This window comes from Cupressus sempervirens, chromosome 2 (assembly GCF_028749045.1).
Source record: "Cupressus sempervirens isolate cs-2001-9-10 chromosome 2, ASM2874904v1, whole genome shotgun sequence".
Lineage (NCBI taxonomy): Eukaryota > Viridiplantae > Streptophyta > Pinopsida > Cupressales > Cupressaceae > Cupressus > Cupressus sempervirens.
Genome location: NC_143119.1, coordinates 466,263,812 through 466,288,303, shown reverse-complemented (window position 1 = coordinate 466,288,303; position 24,492 = coordinate 466,263,812).

Below are 24,492 nucleotides of genomic sequence, written 5' to 3'. Positions count from 1 at the left end.
GTACATAAGATGATAATCTCACTATTACAATACAATGCACAAAGGACACAAGTGAAGGGTTCAAATCTCACAATGCAATATACGATAACATGGAGAAGGATTTAATTGTTTCAAATACATTTCAAAATGACATATCCCTTCCTTTCTACTATGCAATCATTCATTTCAACAACATGAACAAGATGGAGATAGATTCTCCAATACATTTACAATTCATAAAGACAAGATTTCTCCTTCAAGCAACATCTACAAGATAATCATTCCAAGCTTGTTTCCATCACTACCATGAGCTCAAAATATGTAAATACATCACAAAGAAAACAAAAAGAACCATAGGTACTCTCCTCTCAACCATAGGTCTCCAAGAGACCACCCTTGAGCTAGGGGAACAAGGCTCAAATAGGGTTTCATTCCAATCTCACAATGCATATAAATCACATTACAACACTTGAACAATTCCATCCCAAGGATACTTCACTGTGGTTCACCAATGAAATCATGAACATAGGGTGAAGGTGTACTTTTCAAATGGAGACTTGTCATATCAAACAGTGTCTATAATAAACAAATTTCATGCCCTTTCAGAGATTTCACAAAATCAAAAATTCCATGCCATTTTGGGGCTTTCACAATCATCCTCCAAAATAAACTACCATCAGTTGTAGCTCCTTTGGAGCCCATACTCCATAAAAATTCTTCTATACACCATATTTCCCTTATCACCCCCAGCAAGATATGAATTAATATGACATACAATGGAGCCCATACTCTAAGGTTCTCAATATATTTTCAAGCCCAACTAACCCCTTCACCCTAGACTTCTCTTACCTTCCCAAAGGGTGAGTGAAGTCCTTACACCCATAAACAACATACATAACAAAATGGAGAAACAAAGAGAAAATCAAATGCAACAAAATATTTCATCTCAACCCCACAATACCACAATCTTCCCACAATATGGAACAACATTCAAAAATTTACATGAATACTACATTGCAATACAACAACATGAATTCTACTTACAATATGAACTCCCACTCCTTCATGCTCATGAATGCAATGCCATTATGCAAGTTTTGAAGAAAAATATGACATGGGCAAGAAGAAACCAACCTTGAATCCTTTTGCAAGATGGTAATGAATGGTTGTAGAAGATCTCCCTTTTGCAAGATGGTAATGAATGGTTGTAGAAGATCTCCCTCCTAGCTTCCACACCCTAAGAGTCTCTAAAATTAGATGCTGGGTAGACAACCCACTAATTTCATCTCGAGTCCTCTATAAAGGATCCCAAAACCCCCATTATCTTAAAATGGTCATAACATGAGCTGCCTTTTTCTTACCCTTGTCTCCTTCTGAAAATGTAGCCTTTACCAACTAAGAGAGTGTGGAAGAAGGCATGTGACTCTTCAATTTCAAATTTTTTTGAAAGTGACTTGTTTGGAGGGTTACCAAGGTTATCTAGGCCTACTAAAGGTTAAATTTAGAGCCCACAATCATAGTACTATCATGTGAGAACTTACTTTTCACCAAAATAACCCCCTTGGACCACTTTTTGATCCCTAAAAGCTATTGGAAAGTTGGAATTTGAAATTTTCCTTGATGGAGACTTCTCCTAACACTCTACCATAAGAGGTTAACTTGGGTACTGCCTTGGGTTAGGTTTAGGTTAGGTGACTTTTGCCCAAAATCCTAAATGACAAGTCATTAACACATAGACAACACAAGTGTCAAGTGACACAATAAAACAACACATTACATTTATACTGACATGTCTCTAATTTTATATATGATTTAAACTATTGCACACACATAAAATTCATGGTTATGAAACAAAACATATTTCAATGAGGTTTGAATCTTTTCCACGGATTCAACTTTGGCTATGTCATGATTATAGTGGTTTGAGCCTTGGTTCCTCATTAAACCCCATGGTTAAAATCCTACACACTACACTCAAGCATCAATAGTCCAAGAAAATCATATAAGCAATATGTAAATAAGTGTAATAAATCACTTTAACATTCAACATTAGGCTTGCATATTTCATCTTTCCCAATTAACTTTCCATTTTCTAATCCTTTTTGTATAAAACATTCAAAACATTGAAATATTAAATCCACATATCTACTTTCATTGATACACTTAAATCCACAATCCTAAATATAATACACCATGATCATTCTTATCTACTCCAAACGTAAAATCAACTTACATACAACAATGTAGGATTCAAATGAAAAATAGATAACTAAATTACTTCACATTAACAATAATGATATATGAATTATAACCCCAAATACATAAATATGCTAAAACATAAGTAATTAACATCACTTGGAAACCATGTCTAATAACCAAAGTATCAAAAATTAATGTTTCAAATTAGTATCATCATGGCTCATAGAACATAAGGTAGTTGGATAAGCATGTCTTAAATAACATCACATGGAATCATCACATAGTCTAGAGGATCCAAAATATCAATGTCTATAGAATTTCCTAAACAAAAAAACATGAGATCATCACATCATCCAAATAAGAAAAATATCACTACCCTCCAATAAAAAAATACATCATAAATGATTTACACTAGAATCTCACATAATGTTGAATTCCTTGCCATTTTAGAATCCTTCCATCTAGTGCACATTCTTCTTGTCATGCTCCTTTTTCAAATTAATTATTTATGATAATATTATTAAATCATCTCATTATTATTCTAAGATGGGGCATAATCATAAATTTACTTAAGTCAACTAATCAAAATTCATACTAGATTTGTCAACATTGATTCGGTAATTATTCATAGCATCTAGGGTAGATGAGAACAACTTCAACCAACATATCTAGCTTGCCTATTTATTTTAGTCAAACTCTAGTTCAATTTCTATCACAATTAAATCATCTACTCTCTCAAGCATCTATGAAAGTAACCAAACTTACATTTTATTATATTTATCATTCCCATATATATAATCCATACTCACCATAGTGTATCACTATAAAATTTTACCGCATTTATCCTTATGAATTTTATGCACATTAATTTATCTTAACACCTAACATTATGTTATCACATTATGGTGTTTTAATTCCTCAATGAAAATTCCCATGAAGGTATGTGTGACCATTGTTACCAAAATTATCCTTTGGATTTGAACAACTATGGTTTTGTTTAATGCATAAGAGGAGGGGTCTTACATGCCCAAAGATGTATTAAGACATATGTAGGAGAAGTTCTCATATATGTGAACAGGGTTACAATCATGTGTGCCTTGAGGATTCCACCACATGAAGAATATGAAGCTTGGAAAATTGATCTTTTAGATGCTAAATTTACATCAGACCCAAACACATTCAAAATATGATTGCCAAAAATTGGTTACTTAAGTTAGAGAAAGGAGGTTTGCATCTTCCTCATCCTCTAACAAGAGAACACATGATTCTTGAAATAAAAGAGATAGTCACTCTCCTTAACAAGGTCAAAGGAATCAAACATGCCTTCCACTTGGAAAATTGAATGTATTTCTTTATTCAAGCCATCCTAAGTGAAAAAAAAAGCACATTGACTAGGCAAAAATCATATTTGATAGGTTAGATGAAGAACTTTCCCAAGTACCTAGAGTATGTAGTTTATATGTGACCTCATACTTGTTCTACATATTGGCATGCTACAAAGAATGGGCTGGACTTCATCATATGATTTGGGTAAATGACATGCCCATATATGAATACTTATCTTACTTTCAAAAAGAAAAGAATTAGGGTGATTTTAAAAGAGTGCAAGATACTTTCTTTGCTAAATTGGTTTTCAAACTACAAGGGAAAGAGTAGGAAATATTGATCAAAGAAATGACACAATTTATATCCATCGATGGTAGCTTCTTTATCTAGTTCTCTAGATTCACATACATTTGAGTTGGTGGATGTAAGGGAAAGCCTCTTAAATTTCTGAAGCATTGTTTAGACATTTATGTTCTAATAGAGGTATGTAGATAGGTGGTAGAGGTTGATTGAAGCTACAAGGTTAGAAGGGGTTCTATTTCTACCTTCCCCATAGATATCAATCACTATAGGTGTAAAACTATACATAATTCTTTTGACCTCAAACATGAGCTAAAGTTGGTAAATTTGGAGACCTACACAAGCTATCCTAAATTTGATAGAAAAGATTTTTCTCAACCCCTTTTTGAATTACATCCTATATTCTCACATGTTCCTCACTTAGAAGATTTTTGTGCTGATTTTGATGATGATTATGAAATTAGGAAGAGATGGTGGTCCAAGATCACCTTGAAACAAATAAAGGAATTTAAACTTCATATGATTATAAAAGCCATGAAGGAAGACAATGACAAGGAAGTAGTTGATAATTTCTATATATCCTAAGTCAAAGCCTTTTCTTTGCTATAAATAGATTGGGATTGTCCAGAGGGGCATGACTTGCATGCTAGAACTGGCCTAGTCATTACAAGGACTAACAATTATTTAAAAGAGGAAATAAAGCCTAAGATTACAGATGTAGAGAAAGACCCACAATACAATCTCATCAGCTCTAGTTCTCTTTTGCCTATTCATAATACTGATAAAGGTGTCACTTTTTCCTCTATAGGTATTTTGAACCTTGAAGTTGAAGTTGAACCTAAGGTTCAAAGTTTAGTTCAACCTTCAAGACCAACAAGGCAGACCTAGTCTCACACCAAGAAATAAAATTTATAAAGGACTATTGTGAAAGATACTAATATAGACCCAATTGAAGTTGAAGTTGTGGCTAAATCCTCTGTAGAGAGAGTACAAGAAGCCATGGATCAAGGTGATCAATGACTAGTAGGTGATGTCAATGCTCTGGGTTTAATTATTACTAGTATTGTCTCCCCTATGTTATAAACCTTTCCATCTAAAGGAACTTCCTTGATGCCAAATCAATTTGATTTATTAGTGAATTAGAAAAGGAGCTTAGTGCTTGTAAGAATTTCATTAGAGTACATGGTTGGGAAGTATTCGGGAAAGATACCCAAAATCAAAAAGTCAAAGATAGAAAACATACTAGGGGTTGATGAATAGATAAGAGACTTGGTTATCAATGTGTTCAAGTTGTCTGAAGATAAAACTCTAGATAACATCACACCCCAAGATTATACTACAGAGAAAAAGGTTCTTGGGTTGGCTTCTAGAGCTATGGATATGAAAATTGTGGATGCAAGAAACTAGTCACATCTAAAATGAATGGAAGGAAAAGAAAGAGTTAGAACAATCTATCTACCTACTAGTACAATACATCCATAATCTACAAAATGTGGAATCTAAATGCCAACCTCAAGCCATATCCATGATTGATGTGACTTCTCCAACTGATTAATAATTCATTGACCAAGTAAAAAGAGATAGGTTAGTCTCTTGGGAATTGATGAATGACTTGAATCTATGATTTCTAGTGAAGTTTTCTACATCACTCACTTGGCTGAGATGAAGGTGAAAGTTGAACAAATGATGACCAATTTGGAAATGAAGCTTGGTTCTTGGGCTAAAGGAAAGGAGAAGTGGGAGGATGTTGTGGCTCACATCACCAAAATCCAAGAGTATGGGGTGGATAAGTTTATGATGGAAAAATAGAACTTTGGTATTGATGTAGACTTCTTATATGTCTCTAGAACCAACCTAGAATGGAGAAACATGGTCATTGAGAAATTCTTAGAGGAGTGTCCAGAGCTAGTTAAAGAACTTGATTTTCTTAAAGAAATCCTAGATAATGATGTGAATTGTATCAATGTTGAGATCTTAGGGAACAAGGATCAACCTAATAAGAGCATGAAAGAGATAGAAGCTTCTTGCCAAGATAAGCTATGAGCCCTTAAAGACACCAAAGAGGTCTCTACTGTGAAATTCTTTGTCATTGTTTGAATGGATTCGATGATCATAATTAGTGATGGTCATCTAATTATGTAGATTAAGAAGCTAGAGAATGCTTGCAAATTCATCACCATCTAGTAGCTTAGGATGAAATAGCTAGGAATTTTGCAACAAAAAGTAATCATTGATTTTGAAGTCACCTACAAAGAATGGAAAGATGCAGGAGAAAACACATGTTTTGGGCAAGGACAACCAAGAAATCCAATCAATATCACAACTCCTTAACCTAGGACTACGGCTTTGGTCATTTAAATATTTTAGTTTCCTAAGTTAGATGCTTTCTAGTTCTAGGATGAGCTTTATCAACTCTGACTAGAGTTAGTTTCATAACTATTTTTTTATAATCGTTGCACAACTATATATTATATGAGTTTTAATATTTTGATATTGATGCTCTGGTGATATTACTATAAGAGCTTAAGTTGTTAAGGTAGGTTTTGAATGAACCATTTTGTGATGCCATTTATTTGGATAAAGAAATAGAAACTTAAAACTTTTGGTTCGTATGACACATCATTTGGCATTTAAGATCATATGGTTTTGGTAATATTGATTCATTTCACAATGAATGATTTCTTGGTTGTGATTAATGATTGTGTGCTTTGTTTTGTAAATGGTTCTTTATTTATCTTGTTTAGTACTACCTTTGTGTGACTAGGGAATTGTAATCTTTCTTATTTTCCTTGTATAGCTATGTTTCTTCTTCAAAGGTCCTTTCAAAACCAATACAATAGTAACCCTATAAATCCTTGCCAAGACTTCTCCTAAAAGTATGCACTTATTTTGAGGATCATAATGATTTTCAAATTCTATTACTAGCTTAGGGTACTCCAAAGTGGGAGGAAAATCTAAGACCTCTAACAATCCACTACTTGTTAATTTCTGAGATAGAGTTTCACTCTGGGCACTTTTAGTTCTTTCCACTAAATCTATTATGCTTACATTTACTAGAAACATGTCTAGAACTTTGAGAAGATAACTCAACAAACAAGTATTTTCAAGTTTCAGGAGTTCTGGTTGAAATAGAGAAATGCTAATTTGAAAATGAAACTAACCCACCACATATAGTTTCCTAAAATTCTTAAAGGGAAACCAAAATGGAAAATCATAGAAAATAACATTTGGTACTCACCAATTTTGTGTACCAAACTACTCTTGAAATCTCTTACTAGCTTTTTCATTTTAAACCTCCAGAGTGTTGAGTTAGTGAAAAATGGAAAAGAACTTAGTCCTTATGGTATAATTTTGAAAATTATTATAAATGAATATAGGAGTGTGAAATCATTAATACATTCATGAAAAGATTTATTTGACAAGTTGTTTTAGTCTTTCCAGTTAAACACTCCTGTCAAATCGACATATGATCTCACTTTTAGATGAACTCAACTTATAATCACAGTCTGTTTTAAAACTTTTACTTTGACACATGACTTCCAACTATCGACATGCCTCAATATTAAACTATTCTATTTCTATACAAAATTCAAAGATCCAAATCTTAAATCTTTTTTGGAAATAAGACCTATTGAGAAAGATTGTCGAGCCATAGTTTATTAGTAAAGTCATAACATTGGACTTGACCTTGAAGCTAAGAGGTTCAAAGTTCAACTTAAACTTAAGTTGACAAACTATCAACTAAGGGCTAGATTTGGAGAAAATAATAATAATTTCAAATTCTGTATGGCTAACTTGAACTTAGGAAAAATGAAGGTTCACGATCAACTTTGACTTGGGGATAGGTAAACCCAAAACACACAAAATGATAGGAATTGTTATGAGTGCAAAAAATATCATTTTATTATTGAAGAATTAAAGAATCTCTTGGACCAAATTAAAAGGTAAAATTGGCATGTTTAAAGCAGTGAATTCAATAAGCCCTAGTTTTACAACTTTGAGGTATGTATCGCTTGCATAATTATAATTTTAAGTTTGAATTTGTAAGAAATGAAAACCCAAACTATATGAGATTTTAGTGAGAGACATAGGTAAAAATTCATGAAAAATACCTACATTTCATTAGAAGATGACCCAATAGGAGCATTTTTGCAAGTACCCAACAATATTTTACATGTAGAATATATTCATGCATATTGTTACCTATACATGGTCCACATCAATAGCCATTGTTACATATAAAAAACCTTCATTTTTTAAATAAGTCTTGAACTTGAACTGAAAGGTTCAAGAGTTCAAGAGTTCAATGCCTCTACCATTACTATTAGGAAGTTCATTCATTTTAAGCCTTGCACTTTTTCACGTTTTGAGCATAAGGCTGAACTTGAACTCTGAACATGTAAGTTCTAAGTTCAAAGTTCATGAGTTCATGGGTTCATAGTGTTAGGTCAATTTAAATTTGATAGGTTTATTCTCCTTTTGGACCTCATTTCTCATTAGTGAAGATGAATATTGAAACATCCATGTTCAAGTTCATCAATTCAATCAGTAATCTTTGAGTCTTGTCAAATTATGAGCATCAATTCTAATATGTTATGACTAGAAAACTTGAACCTTGAATTGTTACTAGTATGATAGAAAGTAAAGTCCACAAATATAATTGAGAGGTGGGGGGGGGGGGGGGGGGGGGGGTGTAAATCAGTTATCCAACAATTAAAAAACTTATCAAAATTTAAGCATGTAAACAATATAATCAACACAACAAGACACTCATATACAATAACACCAGATTTGTTAACTAGGGAAAACCCCAGTGGGGATGGTGTCCAAAAATGATGTACTAATATGAATTTTACTTGTTAGATGATGGACATTGTTAGGAGTCAATGAAATACATTCATTACATATTAGTCTCTATTAGGAGACTTTGAATCCCTATTAGGAGATTCCAACCCTATCAGGAGTTGTTTCCAACCTTGTTAGGAGTTGTAGAAGGAAGATGGACCCACTATCCAAATAGATTCAAGGGAAAGACCACCAAACTCACTGTCCAACTAGTCTCTATATTATTCCTTGCAAATTAATATAATAAATTGTACTTGTACTTCCTCTATCATGTTGATTATACTTCCTCTTTTGATCTTGATACAAGATCACCAACTTTGCATCCAATAATCCCTTGGATCACTTACTCATGTTTACCAAATACTCTTCTCTTATTCACACAATCCAAACTTGATCTCTACTTTCAAACAAGGAAAATAACCTTCATTTATACCATGTCCTCAAAAAAATTACTTGAGTCATCCTTGATGCTTTTTCAATTAATTATAATAGGACCTCATTAAGATAATTAATTATTTTACAATTACACAACATTGTTAGCTCACAGTCTTTATAACTTCTCACACGTTATTGGTAAAAAATTTATCCCTCTTGCTAACTTGGCTTTACCTTGACTCTAAATACCAAAAATATGAGGAAATAATATACCTACAATAGATTGAATTAGTACACCTACCATGTCACTAATACCTATATTTTAAGGGTGCAACTACCCTCTACAAAGATATGTAGTGAATTTTATTTTTAGTAGATAGAAAAAGGGGGAGAATGCAATTATCACAAGCTGCCTTAAAGCCCTTCTAATACTAGTCTTACTCCAATCTAAATGGAGATTAGTCCTACTGAAGTGTAATCTAGGGAGAGAGGAGAGATGCACATGAAAGATGAAATGGAATCCACCTTAACTAATAACCCTTTACCAAAATAGAATCTAGAAAGGAATTAACAACTCCAAATGCATCTATCCTACAATCCCATAGAAACTATTCTAAGATGCAAGGTTAGCTCATTCAAAGGAGACAATTAAAGGAACCTAGGCATTCTAGTCATAAATGGAATCAGAACATCACATTACCTAACTGAAAAGATCATTCAAATCCTTCATTCCATTTAACTCTTTGATTCTCACTCAACATTTAGAAATACAGGGGAAAAAGTTGAATAGAATTGTTGATCCTTTCTATTAACTTGAAAAATCACATATATAGGTCCCCTTGTCCTCGAGCAGTTACAAGTGATCATAAAAATTTAGAATTTCTTGCCAATGTTTCATACCAATAGTCATCAGTTACAAAAGCATGTAGAGCATTTGAATCACCTACCATATCATCATTTTATAGTTACAATTACATATCATAGAGAATGAAGAAGGAAACAAGGCAGAATTGATGAAAATCCTATTTGCAGAGGTTTCCAATCATGTGTAATGCTCTAAGGGTTAGATTTTGGTCTTCAAACATTCTTATGGAAACATAGTGTCTCCTCCAGCTTCTATAGGCTCTAGATCATCTAGAATCCTCCCTAAAAGGACTAATATTCCTCTTTAGAGCTGTAATAGTTACCTTGGGGTAAAAACTTATATTTTATATCCTAATAGTCACAACACATTTGAATCTTTGTTGTTGATCTCCTATCAATGATTACAATTTAAACATGGAAACCCTTCCATCTTTACTTTTCTACCTTGAAACTTAACTATGAGAAAACTATTGTAAAATCATGATCAACTACTTTCACAACATCACAACCATCCAGACTAACCATGAATTTAACCTTGCAAAATCATGAAAACTTTATCTTAATCCTTGTCACCTCTTCACAACTGTCCATCATACAATACTTTTAACCCATGCAATGATGCGATGACTATCCTAGGTTAATTTTTGTAGCTTCCTAAGGTTTATTTTTAACTCATGACTAAGTTTTTTTATGGTACAATCCCTTATTTTTTTAACTGTCAAATACTCTTCTCAGTTTCAAAACTCAAAATCTTTTCTCGTGGCTTAACTATGTGATGGTGTGATCTATTAGCTTTACTTCCCTTATCTACTTTTTATAGCTTCATAAATGAAAATCCATTAAATTCATTACTACCTATGATGTTCCAATCACTATATATATCTCCTCTTCACAACTTTGACCTTAGGTTAACTTTAACTACCTATGATGTTGTGATCACTTGTAATCTTACTATTCTAGTTACCCTTTTTGCACCTTGCAACCTTCTTTGAGAGTTATCATTGACACCTTGTGACACTATGAGGACTACATAGAAGACTACTATCTTGTTTCATGGCTTCACAACCAAAGAATTTAATTGTCACTGAAACCTTGCAACAAGGCAATGACTGTGTGAAGTTGACTACTACCATCCATCACAACCTCACAACTTGAAGCATTAACTCATCTCTTAACCCTATGAAGCCATGAATACATGATTTCTCTCTTTCACAACCCTAATCTTAGCTTACTCTTTGCCACTTTAATAAGAAGTTAGCTTTAACTCCTTGTGATGATGTGATTGCTCAGACCTTAACTATTGTGGTTAGCTCTCACTTCTTTGCAACTTAAGATACTTAAGGGCGCTTATAATTCCATCTTAAAACACCATCCATTAGTTTTATCCCCCATCTAATAGTCATGACATCATCTAGAGCATTTTTCTTTTCAACTTGTAAACATGGATGCTCAAATTTAATTTGCACCATCAATTACATTTCAACAAGGTCTTTCATCACCTTTCATCGAGTTTTTCTACCATTGCTAGATATTTGAGCTCTTCCTCTACATTAGATTGAAATGCTCTTCCTTCTAACCTATTTCCATGATCTGTATCATATCCTTTGGCCTTGATCTAGATGTTCTCTGCTACCTTTTTCTATGAATATAAGTGTGATCTTTGTTTTGAATGTATCTTGTTTCCACCATGAATACTTGATCAAAGTATTAGGGTTTTAGAACAACTTCCCTCTCATCTAGGAGATGCATAGACTTACCTTCCCTTTCCTAATTACCTAATATGAAAAAATGCATTATATTTCTTTTAAATGCCCACCTAGGTGCACATAGAGGTATAGATGAGAGGAGAAGTCCCTTAAGGGAAATTTAGATATAGATATGAAAAATTGACTTAACACTTGACCTAGAAGTTCAAGAATGGAGGACTGAAAATGTGGCAACACACATGCAACCTCAGACTTTGTACACATGATGAAATCATCATTAAACTATCTACTATCACTATTTAATTTCACACATCTAGATTCTACCTCTTTTAGGAGTTACAATCCATTCATCAAAAACTGCTTCTTAAGAACTTTGTCTATATTCTACTCTCTATAAATCAATCTATCTTTGACTCTCTCTATATGTAAAATTAACCACATCATCAAGAAATGGGTTAGAACATGTCCTTAACTACACTTCACTTGATCTTCAATACACCATCCAAATGACCTTGTTCTCTATCTTCTACTATGCCTATCTTCTCAAAAACACTGCTATGTTGACATCAATGATAAACATAGTCATGAATGCAACATTTTAATCATGCTAACAATCTCCCACATAGTTTAAAAATGATTAGGATATTCCCCCAAAGGAATACCATCAGCATTCATGATAACAATCTCCCCCTTTGGCATTGATGGAAACATAGATGAAAAATATCTAAATGCCAAGAATACCAAATCAACAATCTATCAATATTGTTGTTGTTCTCTTCTTTTCAAACCCTCTTCATCAATCAATTCTAAAATACTCTACAACTTTTCTCTATTTGTATCTCTTCTTTAGGATCAACATCATTTGTTCACACTCTTATTCCCAGGAACAACTCTCAACTTCTCCCCTATTTAAAGTATCTCCCCATTGACATCAATAATGCTTTTCTCCCTCATTCATACATAAGAGAATGCTAGTTAGATCCACATGTGTGCTAGTGCACAATTGTGCACTTTGCAATTTCTAAGGAAAATTAGTACACTAGCACACCTTCCAAGGTGTGCTAGGTGCACTAGTGTGCAAAACTAGATTTTGGGGAGAAAACAAATATCTTGTCTATATTGACTAGTGTTGATCCATTTTTTTTTTTAGTCTGAGTCTTTTAGAGTCTTGTTTTGGCTCTTCCAACATATGATAACTAATGTTTTCTTCTTTGTGCAAATATAAAGGTATCCTTAACTTTTTGGGGTCATAACTTTTAAACTAGAGCTCAGAATTCAAAATTGTTTACACCATTGGAAAGACGAACTAAAAATATCATTTCAATCCCTAAAATAGGGAGCCTTTGGCTTACCAATTTTAGGGATCGATAAAAGTTCTAGCTTGAAATTTAGAACAGAAGACCTCCAAAAAAGCCATTTAAAAAGGCTTAGAAAAGCTTGTTAAAAAAAGATGAAAAAGTTTCAAACATTTGATCATTCTAAATAATCTAGATCACCTAGTCTCTAACTAGGAAGGATTAGGAAGTTGGAGAGAAGAAAAATAAAGGAATAGGCATCAAAGGTGGGTAAGTGCACATAACATGAAGGTTTGGCGCATAACATGCACATGCATAGATTATCATATCATCTTCATTATCAGTAGTACTAGAGATCTCACCTAAGTTGGTAACTTCACCTTTAAATGAGTCACACATAAGTTTTGATTCATGAATTTACACTAAAGATGAAAGATACAAATGTTAAACACATGAAATAGAATAGGTTCCTCATCTTATGCAACTATTACTAACAAGATTCAACATAGGTGCCTTGGGATTTTAGATAGAAGAAGCAGAAGGAGTTCAAATCTATGAATTTTTTTGGCTACAAAGAGGGTGCATATCATCAAAAAGGAAAAAATAAGTACACTAGATTGCTCCTAGACCTCATCTAAGAAAAAACTACAAAATGTTTCAAAATAGAGAACTTCGATTTTTTTTGGTGAATTGAGACAAATTCTTTGAATGTGTGCAAGGTGCACTATTCACAGAGGTGCACTAATTTTTTTGAAGAAGTAATAGTGTGTTGATAGTTAACTACTAGTTCCTAATTTAGACCTTTCCATGCACCAAAACCACATTGCGATGACAGTTCAACTCCTAGAAACTCCCAAAGAAGGTTAAACTTCCATTTTTAGAGCTTCTAGTGACTCTTAGATCCTCTTAAAAATTCCTTCTTCTTGTCTACTATTTATTTTAGCTTTTAAAGTCATGTAAAGGCTCATGCACCCATTAATTTATAAAAATAAGCGTAGAGTCCTACTTAGCACCATTTAGAGAGTCAATTTGTATATAATTAGATTTATTTTATTAGTTTAGAAGCTTATTTTTGTATTAAGAGATCTCTCACTCTCAAAAAAAATTGAGGAGATGATTTCTTTTAAATTTAGGAATGTAACATTTATTCTAGGCTGGTATTTTGATGCAATAATATATTCTATTGGTGCTCTCATTCTGAGTGTAGTTATTCTTGCTAGAGTGTGTTATTTTCGTAAATTCTTGTTCATGAATAATAATGGAGCCAATGCTTTTTTTGTGTTGATTTGATTGTGTGATATTTTAGCTCTAGTGTTTGTCGCGTGTTGATGAATTGTGCTGATGTGCCATGTTGGAGAAGAAATCACCCTATTGTTCCTACTTAGCTTCTTATCTCGCATGAACACACTTTATGTGACCTTACGATTTGATGTGAAGTGAAACATCTTTCCATTTAAACTAAGTTTCCATCAACAATTGCATCTATGGATTTAAGGAAGCATTGCTCCTATTTTCATTAGTTTCCTACCTGATATTTTCAATGACTTAACTCGTAGATCTATTATTATCGTAGTTTATGTCTATTAGGAATTTTCCTTTCAAGTTATTTTCTTTATTCTCTTATTACCTTATCTTTTTTATTTTCTTTGCTAACACTTGGTTAAACTAGGAATTCACATAGTTGTCTTGATAAATTGCAATTATCATAAAATAGAAAATACCAAAAATATATCTCTTTTGTGATTACTTTTCAAAACAACAAATAAAAGGTCTTATTCAAATTGGTTGGAACTAGTAAAGGCTTCCATGTGAACAAATACATTTATCTTCAATTGAGTGGATTATAGTAGGTCACAAAATCATCTAGAACCTTGGAGTTGATTTTAGATTATCTTTTCATGAGAGAAGTCTAAAAGGATTCCTATTGTTCATCATGAAAAATGACAACTCAATAGAAGTAGCACTATAAGGAGGGCCTCATACCATTTAGAATAGAAAAAACAACTTGCAATTTCAAAATTGTACACTTTTCACAACTTTAGAAAATTTTATGAATCATCACTGTCTAGAGGTGCACAAGGTGCATAGGTGCATTGTTTTGAGAAAGTTGCTTCTTTAGAGGTGTGATACTCTAGAATAAACACAAGTTCCTAGAGCTCAGTCACTTCACAACCATCACAGTGATAAAGGGATACCAAGAACTCCACCTATTCACAAGACAAATTCCATCATCATCATCCTCTCTATAGTCTACTTCACACATTCACATCATTATGCACCATGTATTTCTTCAATGCCCAAAGTTCACCTTTGAGTCTAACCGGTCCATTATATGACTTGCCCAAAAATTCTTTTTTTTTTTGCCCAATGTTCATCTATGGAGAATCACAAACAACAAAAGGTCATATTAAAATTTCCAAGGAAATCTATAATCAAAACTAGATTCAACATATGGACATGGTATGCCTCCTTTTTCCTCACTCTTTTGGGGGAAACAACATTCAATTGGTACCTCAATCTGTTACCAGCATCAATAAGAGATTGGAAATCTTTTGAGAGCAAGTTTTTGGAACAATTCAAGGTCTATATTGATGCAACTATCCTACATCATCATTTCATCTAAATTAAGAAGGACCCCCACGAGACTATTTCATAGTTTAATCATCACTTCTATAGGATGTATCAAAGAATGGAGTTTCCTTACATTATACCACAAGAGGTTGTCATCTAGATCTAGTTTGGAATAATGAATTTATTAAATTCTATGTTTTTAAAAAGGCTCTATGCCAAAGACATTGATACCATTGAAAAGTTCTTCAAAGAGGTTGTTACATTCATGAAAAATTTTATTGCTGCTCTAATGCCAACAATTACATATTTAGGATATGAGCCCCAAAAGACTATATTCTTTGAGCAAAAGACTTCTCCATCTGCTATAATCAGGAATAATATGGCTAGTGAGGTTAAGGCCATGAAGAAGATGATGTCTCTTTTATCCAATGAACTTATGAAAATAAAGTTGAATTCCTAAAGAAACCAAGGAAATTATCCAAGAAAAATTATTGCATAGAACAATTATTCTCAAAATTAGAGCATAAATTTTAGTCTTTACAATAACATCAACAATGAGAATAATGGTATTGTAGGTATGATTCCAAGTGAAAATGAACATGGGCACAATGATGTTTTAGATTAGCCTCCCCAAATCATGGAGGAACAACCTTTGTAGTTTAGTGCAATGGTGTTTGAATCATGTGATAAACTTGCAAGAGGACAAAATGATGAAGATGATCAAGAGGAATTTGTATTCCCATTCAATGAAGAGGAAGAGCATGGAAACTCAAGGATACATTTTTATTATAGTAATAATATGAACACACAAAGTTTGAAAGGAATAGAAGAATCTCTAATGGATGATGTCCCTCAATGTAGTGCATGGAGGAACATAAAACTAGCCAAAGGCACACCCAACTATCCAATCCACCCTGCAAGAGTCAACATAGTATAAACACAACAACAAAGAATAGCACCAAGGAGAGAAAGAATAAGATGTTTATTAATTCATCAGATTATCCACATACATGCCTAGCTATAAGGTCTTCTATGTTACAGCCAATTACAAAATATAACTTCCAGATTCACTAACCAAGTTCAAGTTCGTATTCCAGACCTCTATTCTTTTTATCCTCTAAGTTCTAATTTTTTTCTAAACTCAATCCTAGATTTCCTTAAAATGTTTTCCAAAATGACTTACAAAAGATTCTAGAACATAGAAAAGCCAAAAGTCAGCTCTCAATAGTTATTAACTACCTATACCTAAATTAGATATAAGCAAGGTTGACCCAAACAAGGACTAGACAGAGATAACTCTGCAAATGAAAGATTTTTAAAACTAGCACTCAACATTCACATGAACTTAGCATCCAAAGGAATCACTTGGTAGATAATACAAACTCAACATCCTTCAACACTCAGCAACCATAGAGATCTCAACAACCAAAGGATCATTTGGTAATCAAAAGAATCACTTAGCAACCAAAGGATCACTTGACATTCAAAAGATAACTTGGAAACCAAAGGAACACTTAGAAATCAAAGGATCACTCAAAAACCAAGGGATCACTCAGCATAAACTAAGAACTCAACAACAACTGAAAACTAGCACTTGACAATAACTGAAACTCGGTAGCAACTAGAAAAATGAAAAAAAGTGAAAGTTTAAAAGGAACCCTAGGATTCTCCTACATTAGACAACTAGGGTTGGAAGAAATGATTCTCTTGAATCATTAAGATGTCATAATTTGAGTTGAATCTAGCTCAGATTGAGAGACCCATGAGGTAGCTTCACTAGGTCTATTCTTTGACTTCACCAAATATTTATAATAATATTTTCCTCCTATGCTCTTACTAAACCTCTGATCTAATATCTATTTGACTTCTTCAATCTACTTCTTAGGATAATCATCTAATACAATAATTTCGTCATTTGACTCATGATACTTATATAGATCAACAACATTGAATATAGGAGATATATCCATGTCATCAGGTAACTCAACTTCATAAGCATTACCACTATCAAACTTCTTCAAGATCTTACAAGGTCCAAACTTCTTCATCTTTAGCTTACTATATGTTCCAACAGGAAATATTCCTTTCTTCAAATGAACCATCATCTCATCACCAACATCAAAATCATAATGTCTTCTAGATTTATCAGCATTCTCATTATACTTCTAATTACTTTGTTTCAACCTCAACTTCACTTCCATGTGCAAAGATTCCATAAAATCAGCAAATTATTCTCCTACAACACTTCTCTTTTCTTCACTAGCAACATCCCTCAAATCTGATACTCCTCTAGGTTGCATTCCAATAACAATCTCAAAAGGTGTCTTCCCTATACTCCTATTCACATAATTATTAAATGCAAACTTAGCTTGTGCTAGCACTACTTTCCAATTACTTGATTTATCTCCAACTAAACATCTAAGAAAATTACCCAAGCTTCTATTCACAACCTCTATGCATTCATCTTTCTATGGATGGAATGTAGAACTAAACTTCAACTCAGTACCCATCTTCTTCCAGAAAGTTTTCCAAAAATAACCAACAAACTTACTATCTCTATCAAAAATAACACTTCTTGGTAAGCCATGCAATCTCACAATCTCTTTAAAAAAAAGTTTAGCAATATGCTTAGCATCTAATTTCTTCTTACATAGTATGAAATGAGCCATTTCAAAAAATCCATCTACCACAACAAGTATAGAATCATACCCCTTCACTATTTTAGGCAATCCAAGAACAAAATGCATACTGATGTCACTCCAAGGTTTTTGAGGAACAAACCAGTATTCTAACTTACTCCTTTTTCAACTTGAAAAACTCCACAACTCTTTACAAATTTCTAAACATCCTTCTACATTTTTTGCCAATAATACTTCTCCTTCAGTAAACTCAATGTCTTATCGATTCCAAATTCCAGCCAATCCACCACTATGCTTTTCCTTAATCAAATTCAACCCCATAGAATTTCTAGGGATACATAACTAAATACCTTTGAATAACATACCTTCTTGAATGAAATACTCATCATACTTACTTATGTGATCTGTCAGAGTTGGTGCTATGTACTATCTCCACGTCTTAGAAAAATCAAGGTCAGTATCATACAACTCTTTCATTTCATCAAAACCAAGAACTCCAACCTTCATCTCAGTTAATAAAGAACATCTTCTACTCAATGCATCAGTAACTTTGTTAGTGACTCTACTCTTATGCTTAATGAAAAATATAAAATTTTGCAAATACTCAACTCACTTCATATGTCTTTGATTCAATTTATGTTGACTTCCCAAGTATTGTAAAGCTTTATGATCAATATACAACACAAACTCCTTAAGAATTAAATAATGTATCCACTTATTCAAGGCTTGAACAATAGCATAAAATTCTTGATCATACACAAAATACTTCCTTTTAGCATCATTTAACTTTTCACTAAAGAAAGTGACAAGTTTTCCTTCTTGACTTAATATAGCTCCTATTACACTACCACTAGCATCACATTCAACTTGAAATGCCTTATTGAAATCAAGTAAAGCATTAGGTTACTAAACAACCTTTTGTTTCAAAGTCTCAAAACTCTTATCATCTCCATGTGTCCACCTCAATTCCTTTTTATCTCGTCTCATTGTCTCATTCATAGCATTACAAACATAATTGAAATTTCTTATGGACTTTCTATAGAAACTAGCCAAACCATGAAATGATCTTACCTTACCCATGTTCTCAGATGTAAGCCACTCCAAAATTGCTTTAACCTTCTTAGAATCCATATTCAAACCATCAACTAAAATCACAAATCTCAAATACACAATCTCCTCTTACATAAAAGAACATTTTTTCAAATTAATCAACAACTTTTCTTCTTTCAATCCTTGCAATACTTGTCTAACATGCTCAAGGTGTTCTTCCTCATTCTTATTGAATTTCAAAATATTATCCAAATAAACAATCACAAACTTACCCAAGAATCTTTTCAAAACTTTATTCATCAACCTCATGAAAGTACTAGGTGCATTAGTCAAACCAAAATCCATTCATACAAACCATATTTTGTTTTGAAAGTAGTCTACCATTAATCACCTTCTCTAATTCTAATCTGATGATAGCCACTCTTCAAATCAATCTTGGTAAAATACTTTACTCTACTCAAAATATCTATGATGTCATCCATCCTTGGCATAGGAAATTGATATTTCACTATGATCTTGTTAATAGCTCTAGAATCAATACACATTCTCCATTCTCCATTTTTCTTAGGTATTAATACGATAGGTACAACACATGGACTCAAACTTTCTCTGATCAAACCTTTCTCCAATAACTCATGCACTTGTATGTTAAGTTCTTCATTCTCTATAGGTATCAATCTATTTGGAAAAATAGCTCTAGGAATCAAATCCATATGATGACTTATACTTCTCATTGGAGGTAAACCATCAAGTATATCCTCTATAACAATGCCTTTATATTCTTTCAGCAGCTCTACAATTTTTTTTGGTACTCAGTCAATACTAGCAGTTATTACTCAGTCACCACTGATTGGTACTTGGCTAACACTATTTTTTGGTACTCAGTTACTATTGACACAACTTAGTTTCTTTGGAATTATAGCAAAACAAACTTACTCTTCTTCACTTCCTTTTCAAATTACTTTTCATTAACCATGCAGACTTTTATTACTGTATAACTAGCCTCATCTTAACTTTCAATCAAAGGTAGCAATATTTTCTTCTTCCCATTTTCCCAAAGAATATATTGATTCAATATTCCATCATGTATAGCATATCTATCATATTGCCAAGGTCTACCCAATAGAATATGACAACAATCCATAGGCATAATATCAAAAAAAACTTCATCAAAGTAATGTTAACTTCACAAGAAATTGCTCTCTTACCAATATCCTATGCTCATCTTTGACCCATGAAATATGAAAGGGTTTAGGATGCTTTAGCCTCTCCAACTACAACTTTTTAATGAGCCCTTTTGATACCATATCTGTATAACTTCCACTATCAATGATTACCTTGCAACATTTTCCAACCATCTTACATCTTGTCTTGAAAAGACTTCTTCTAAGGATAGGTTCCTCCTCACTTCCCTTATTACATAAGGTTCTTCTTACCATCAAATTTTCTCCAACCTCAAGTCCAATTGGTGAACCCTCATTATCTCCTTGAATTACAACATTGTTGTTACCTTGCCTACTTTCATATGATCTACATTCAAAAGATCTATGTCCCTCTTTACCACATCTGAAAAAATTACCATGAAAACCACCTCTAGAATAAGAGTTACCTCTTCCTTGGTTAGAACCAGTACCTCCTTGGTAAGAACTACCACCTTTCCACTCGGTCTTGTCTTTTTCATCATTCTTCCATTCATATTTTCCTTTATCTTGTACAAAATTGTTAGATCTACCATCTCCTCCATAAGATCTACCTCTACCTCTCTGGAATCTACCACCTCTACCTCTTTGTCTTTGTTCATGCTTTTTTGTCAAGATCTCCTTAGCTTTCAAGGCATATTGGTATGCTTCTTCCACACTTTCTAATTTCACAAAACTTATTTAATCTTTAATTCCAAATCTTAATCTATTCATGCATCCACATGTCTAGATTTGATGTCCAATCTATGGAATTCATCAGTATATTCTTTTACACTCATATCTCTTTGCCTCAAATTCTACATCTTTCTCAACAAGCTAACTTGGTAATAAAAAAAAAGGAATTTTTTCTTTACCTTATTTACCATCTTCACCCAAGTTTTGATCTTCTCCTTTCCTCTCCTTTGTCTATTGGTTTACAAATGCTCCCACCACAGTGAGGCATGACCTTTCAACCTTGTAACTACAATCTTCACCTTCCTATTATTAGGAGTGTTTTCATACTCAAAGAACTCCATTTTAGAGATCTAATATAACATAGCATTGGTGTCCAATTTTCTATCATAAGGAAAAACTTCTACAATAGGATTTGAATTTATCCTAGATAACACTCTCAACAACCTTGTTTCATCTTGATCTTCTTTAAGTTCTAGATTAGGGTTTGGTGCTACTGCTTCATCATCACTTACATCATCAATATGTGCTCCTCTCCTCTAGGTTGTCTCCACAACATCTAATCTAGCTACAATTTTTCTTTGTGTATCCAAATAGCATTATCGACATTTCCTTTACCTCAAACCATCTTTGCAAATTAGGTTCTTACAAGATCGTAACCCTTTACAAGTTATAGGTCAAATCTACAAATCTACTACCCCACAATCAAATTTACTTAGGGTTCTACATGATCCAATCACCACAAGGATGAACCTCACTTGAGCTCTAATACCATCTGGTGCAAGGAGGGACAAAAAATTAGGGTCAAAGGCACACCTAACTATCCAATCCACCTTGCAAGAGTCAACACAACATAAATACAACAACAAAGAACTACACCGAGGAGAGAAGGAATAAGATGTTCATTGATTCATTAGATAATCCACATACATGCCCAACTATAAGGCCTTCTAGGTTAAGGCCAATTAAAAAATATAACTTCCAAATTAACTAATCAACTTCAAGTTCACATTCCAGACCTCTATTCTTTTTATCCTCTAAGTTCTACTTTTTTCTAAACTTAATCCTAGACTTCCTTCAATAGTTTCCAAATGGCTTACAAAAGATTCTAGAACATAGAAAAGCCACAAGTCGACTCTTAGCAATTTTTTATTAAGGAAAATAGGATTTAGTAGGGCCCTAAAACTCATACAATAAAAGTTTAGACAAAAAAGGAACACTTAAAGTAGCAATAGATACTAAAATCAAACAAAAGAGAACACTGTCCCACAAAAAAGATAAGAACTAGTAAAAAGCTAGGGAGAGAAGACAAAAATCTAGGCTAAACAAGAAAAGCTAGGGCACTTGAGAGATCTCTCTTAACATTTTTGCTGCATTGATTTCTAGCTTCGATAGTGTGCCTGCCACATCCTTCATTTCTGAGTGCTCTTGGTCAAGATCCTAGGTATCCTTCTTCCTCATGTTGGATCTTGTGCACTTCCTTGATCTATCTTTGAGGGTCTTTTCCTTGGTGCTATGGGGGGTCAAGTCATCTTCCTTGTTGGTTTTGATGAGAATATTGACATACTCATTGGCCTCTTTTAGAATATTGTAGCATTGTTCTACAATGATCCGCATAGAGCTCTCCATAATTTGAACCCTATTTTTGAACTCCTCCACTCTTTCATCCTTGCTCTTCCCCTCCTTTGAAATCCTATTCTTTAGGCTATACTTTTCTCTTTCAAGGTTGCACATTCTATACTTGAGATCTTTGATTTCATGTAAAATCTATTTGGCAGTGCGAAAACTATCTACAACATTGTTCTCAGCATTGTTGATGATGTCCATATTCATGTGCTCCTTGGCTATGTCACTTAAAATAACTAGGGCCAGGTCAATTAATTTATCAATTTTAATTTTTCCTTCATCATACTCTTTGACTTGTGTTCTTATTATTTCTTTGTTAATCCCCATCTTGGCTGAGGTAGTGTCAAAGTTTCTCCATGCCATCTTTTTGTCTTTGCCCATAATCGAGCACCTAGATCGGCTAGAACCAAATTCCTCAAAGTCTAGTTCATGGTTAGCTCTCTCTTCTTGGATGGGAACCTCTTTCACACCTTCTACCTCAACCCCCTATTCCTCCATCTCAACCTTAGGATATTTCCTTTTTTGGCCCCTAGAAATTTTAATAGAATCTTCTTTGCTTCTTAGAATTTTGATAGCAATGATTTTTTTTTTCCTTTTTTACTCTCCATGCCTTCCCTTTCCCTATTCTCCTTATCTCCTTTAGGACCATCCTCACCCATGTCCATATCTTCAGCTCTTTCATTATATACCCTATTAGAGGAGGACTCATGTTCATGCTTGGGATGAGGGGTAGTATACCTTTTATTTTCCTTTTTGGTGGATTGCTTCCTAGAGTCTCCCTTTGGAGTATCATCATTCTCCAAATCAGTGTGCATTTCTAGGCTATCTTTAGTGTCCAAAGGCACATAGTTCTCTTCCAAATCTTCAAAGTCCACTCTTCCCTTCTTACCCTCCTTCTTTACCTTAATTTGTTTCCCTACTATACTAGCTTTAAGGAACTCATAAATTAAAAGTAACAACCCTTCATGGAGCATTAGATTCCTAGTATGATTCTCTTGATATTCATTGATGTTTTCATTTATAGAAGCATAAAGATAAAAGGAGATATAAATTTTGTACCCATACCTAAAGTGATTGAGGATCACAAAATGGTGGGTGCATAGCCAATCAAATCTAGTATCCAGGGTGATGTATTTGATGATAGCCCATAACACAAACCTCCAAGTAGCTTGATGGAGCTTGGGAGGTAATGGGTTCCTTTCTTCACAAGAATTTTTTTCTCCTCTTGATCCTTAGTGAATTCCACCACCACATTCCCTGAGATTTTTTAGTCTCTATAGAATTTCTTTCCTAGGATGGGAATGCTAGTAATTGTAGAGATGACATCCTCAGTCACTATAAACTCCACCCCGTCAATAGTCACAATGCCCTCATTCTAGCTTTTGACCATAGCCTTGGTAACCAAGGGTTTCCAACCATGGAACCTATGAATGAAGGTTATAATTTCCCCTTTCTTTTAGTATGTCCCAAACCTTTGACCACCTGCACCATTTCTTGGCTTCATCTTCTGGTTCCTACCTATGCCTTTCCCTAACCATGTTTTTCTCATTGCAAGCTTAAAAACCAATATCAAAACCCTTCAAATTTAGAGAAAAAAGGTTCTCATTTTCTTGATCCAATTTTCTACCTTCTACACAATCAATCTAAAAGATCTATCATAGTATTAATTAGATAGATATGTTTGATGTGTGATATACGAGTAATATCATACTTCCACATCATGTTTCTACACATTACCCATAAAGCACTAATAGTTAGCTCTCAATAGTTATTAACTACCTATACCTAAATTAGATACAAGCAAGGTTGGCCAAAATAGGGACATTACATAGATAACTTAGCAAAT